The sequence below is a fragment of the Vigna umbellata genome, chromosome 9 (assembly GCF_029865625.1).
Source record: "Vigna umbellata cultivar VRB3 chromosome 9, Vumbellata_1.0, whole genome shotgun sequence".
Taxonomy (NCBI): Eukaryota; Viridiplantae; Streptophyta; class Magnoliopsida; order Fabales; family Fabaceae; genus Vigna; species Vigna umbellata.
Genome location: NC_142173.1, coordinates 48973996 through 48978511, shown reverse-complemented (window position 1 = coordinate 48978511; position 4516 = coordinate 48973996). Strand labels below are relative to the sequence as shown.

General features: G+C 31.3%; 1 pseudogene across 1 annotated transcript; it reads right to left on the bottom strand.

Moving 5' to 3' along the window:
* Positions 1–1757: 1757 nt before the first annotated feature.
* LOC148193746 (nudix hydrolase 1-like) lies at positions 1758–3000 on the bottom strand (annotated as a pseudogene). Its single transcript, XR_015782356.1, has 2 exons — positions 2802–3000; positions 1758–2210 (listed from the first exon to the last, which is right to left on the bottom strand). The product of XR_015782356.1 is annotated as a nudix hydrolase 1-like (transcript).
* Positions 3001–4516: the final 1516 nt, after the last annotated feature.

The window sequence follows — 4516 nt, the reverse complement described above, 5'->3', positions numbered from 1 at the left end:
AATACTAGATACAAGGTCAATAGGGTTGTGTATCATATATGTCTAAGGACATCTCAATCACCTAGATGTACTCAATCCTTATAGTTTGAGCATGCATTATGAATGCTTGGCCGACTACATATCGATGATGTCAACTTTTATGAAAAACGTTGACTAAATTGACTAATTAAAGTATGATTAGCAGATTGAATAACTAATGACTAATAAAGTTAATTAGTTACAAGGATCAAACCCATTTAGGCAAAAATACTATAAACATAGTATAAATAGCAGAGAACATGAGATAAATTAATTACGCTCACTTATTACAACATTTATTATGATATGATGCATTTGGTTGACTTTAAATATTAGAGTGTAGAATGCCAACCTCGAAGAAGATGATGATTCCGAATTAGAAGGAGGTTACCCAATGGAGATTATGAATCCATTTTAGAATAGAGGTGTGTGTATGATTAAGGGGATATGAAGATATATGTTAAGGAGATATGAAGTTGTAGGGATAATGAGTGATTTTTGGATAATTTATGGAGTTGAACGATGAAGAGATGTGTGTGAGTTGATGATGGAGAAATAAAAGGAAAAGAAAAAGAGTCGACGACCACGTGACAATGTGAAAATGGGTGAATTTCAAAAAACTTTGATATATATCAATTACACTTTGTCACATTATTACCATCTTAATGTCGTTTTTGGAAATATAACAAAAAAAAGACCGTTTTGAAGTGTTTTAACAAAATTCAAATTTCAATTAAAATAAAATCATAAGAGAGATCTATTTGAAATTTTCCTACCAAACTTAACACCAAATGAATAATTAAACATAAAATTATTTAATAATTATCTTTCTTAATACAGTACATTATTATAGCAAATAATGAAACAATTTAATGATTAATAATTAAACATAAAATTATCTTTCTTAATAAACAACACAGTGTAAACATAGAAACAATTTAATTATTATTTTTCTAAAATATAGGAGATAATTCTTTCAATTCTTGGTTATTTGTCTGAAATGAATGTAATTTGTTCAATCAATATAAATATTCTTTCATTGTTCTTGGACATAATTTCGATAATACCAAAAAAAAAATACTTCACAATTACATAACTAAAATAACAAGGTATTCAATTTCATATATTTTAAATTGCATTTTAAACTGAAAAGGTAACTTCAAAACAATACTTGTCTCGAAAATAAGGTTTAAATTAACACAAAATGACCAAAACCAAACTATTAACCATCGAGAAATTTATATATAATTGCCTTATATAGTTCATAAATTTGAAGTTTTTTTAATTTTTTTTTGTAAGCTAATAATCACTATAAAATCAACCAACAAACCTTCTAAAATTTAAAAAAGAGAGTATATAATACGAGTACAATTCAATATTAACATAACTTAACAAATTTACCAATTTCTTTCAAGACTTAACATGTAGGTATTTTTCCTTGATTCATGCTTTTCAACCGAAATCTCCAGTTTAAGATCTTTTGTTTCAAAGATAGTATTATAAGCCAATTCTAACATTACCGTATAAATTGATAAAAAAACACTTAATTATTTTTTAAAAATTAAAAATAATATTACTAATATATCGAACTTAATTTCTTTATGACTGGCTTTTAAGACAATTCCTATTATTTATTAATAAAAAATAAATATATTTATTTTTCATAAAAATTACAAAATACGCCATAAAAATATTATCAATCAATCCTAAATTATATCTTATAATTAATGGAAAGTATATTAAGAAGTAGAAGAAATTGGAAGGCTGGAAAAATTACAAGAATCCAAGCATGTCATACTGAACTAGAAAATCCAGTTGAAGCATGAAAAGAAACAGATAAAACCTAACCCAAAGACATAGTTACCTAATCAAGCTCAGAAAAAAGCATTAAGAAACTTAATTAGGAAGAAAAGGGGTTAAAACCTCCTTTGACCATTCTCTCAAGAGGCCCAAACAAAGGATGTGGCAAATGATCCCAATCATACCACTCCCAACCATCACACTTGTTTGGCTCAAGATTCTGTGGCACTTGCTCTTCCCCCACCACTGATCTCATGAAAATCGTAACATAGTGACACTTTTTGGTTGCTCCAACATCACATTGTTTGTTACTGTTAAAAACTCACTCTTCCCTATGTCCAATCCTGTTTCCTCTTTTACTTCTCTAGCTGCACATTCTTCAAAACTCTCCCCTGCCAACTTTAACATCAATTCTCCAGAACATTCATTTTATTCAAACTTCATACAAACATTCAGACTAAATTACAATTACATTTCTTAATATTATTTTCAATGTATACTTGCACTCTACCTTTTACTATTCCAATGACATTTCTAGTGCAAGTGATTGTTCAAAACTTAAAAAGATACAGTGTAATTTTAAAAAGAATGATAATATAACATTTTAAAAAAACTTGTATAGAATTTTACAACAATCGGAGTAGCCCTAAAATTTTAAAAAATATGAAATAATAATGAAATTTATTTTCTAAACAAATATTATCCAATAGAAAAACACCATATATATGTCTGAGCAACAACATATAAGATCAACTTAAGGATAAAAAATCTAAATAATTTGACTGAAGTTTTAATTCAAACAATATTGTAAAAACACAAAACAAGCAACACTCTGAATGAAAACTATAATACACATTCTTTAACATTTTCACACACTCTAATCTCTTGAGTATAATTCATATAAACACTATTATACTATTTATATTTTGAAACAGTTAGTGGAAAAACAGAGAATAACAAAAAGAAGAGAGAAAGAGACCGACCGAATTCGAGGTGGCCGCCGGGGAGGGCGTAAGTGGCGTTGCCGACGGCAGAGCGGCGGCGGCCGAGGAGGAGCGATCTACCCTTCAAGAGAAAAATAACTACCGCCACCCGCGGCACCGGCGTGGGGTCTCCGTTGTTGTTGTTTTCCATTTTGTTTTCTTCTGATTGAAATTTCTTGTTGCAGTGTTCCTCTGTTGCTTGCTCCATTATATATGGGAAATGCTCAAGTTCTGCTGAGGTGATTCTCTCCAATAGTTAGACGACACGTGGCATATTGGTTTTCTCCGAACTTGACCTGCTTGGGCTCCAAGCATTTTATTTTAATGCAGAAATGCAAAAGGTTTCAAAGTGTTTTTTACTTTTGACTAATATATTAGATTCAGACGTACTATATTCTGATAATAATAGTTGTTTAACGACTGTTAAAAAGTTGAAAAAAAATTAACAAAAGTAGATCTCGTAAAATTTGCTAAAGAAGTTTAACAGAAGATACATATATGTGTTCTCTTTTTAGTTTCTGTGTAAGTATTTCTAGGTAACTATTTCAAAAAAACTAACCAATCTAAAAAAAATATATCCCAATCGAATTTTTTTAAGATTTTTTCGATTTATTTTGTTCTAAACCAAATAATATGCTAAATGTGATATCATATGTTTGGATTTAATTAATCACTAACAGCATGTGTAAATTTTAAAAGTTATTTTATGATTTAGTTGCGTTTTGATTATAATAAATATACAAACTGAAACATATGGTATTGTGAATTTTAATAATGAGATTATATAATTTAGGTTTAATGACTCGGTAGGTCCCTATTTTCGGCGTGAATCTCAAATAGATTCCTTTTCTTTTCGGCGTCTCAATTTTTTTTTTTGTGTAAAATTGAAGCAATTAGGGGTCTGCCGTCAAATTGAACAAACGATCGTTTAAGTTTGCCTACGTGTTATTAAAAATGAGTTTGAATTGATTTTTGTATTAAAAAATGGATTGAGCAAACGTCAAATCAGATATCTTCAAGGGCAAAAAAGGCAAACTGGGCAAACCCCTTTTCTTCTTTTCTTCTTCGATTGGAAGCGCGGAGGGGAAACCCCTTTTCTTCTTCAGAACCCTAAAATCCTAAGGGATATGCACGAAAAGGAAACGAGAGAAACACCTCTTCCTTCAACCTCCAACGCGGTAGTCCCTACCCTCCGTCGCGCCTTCCTTTCGCCGGCCACGAGTGTCATTGACGACGCCACCCACATCGGACGAAGCAACCCAAACTTCGACCTCCTTTTCGTGCGCGAGAGAGAAATCTTGTCTCTCCCTACGACTTTGCTAAATGGATGTGCGCTTGAAAGATCTCACTTTCACCCTCAAAAAGCTGAACCATTTTGTCCCCTTTCTCCATCTCTTTCTCTTTCTCTCTATGCCAAGAAAGGTTACTACTCTTGCTCCTTAATTCTCTCTCTCTCTGTTTCTCTCTATTGGTGTGAGAGTTTGAGGAAAACTCAGTTTATGAGGCGGCTTCTGCAGACAGTGGGTAATTGGTGGGTGATCTGTCCTATGATACATGTTACAACTTCAATGGAAAAATTACCATCACAATCCAATCAAATTCCATCTTTTTCCTTCGATTCATTTTTACCCATATACAACAGATCCAGAAACTCACACCTACACACCATAAAATGGTTTTACATTGAAGTTCAAGTTTGTGGGCAAGGCAATCTA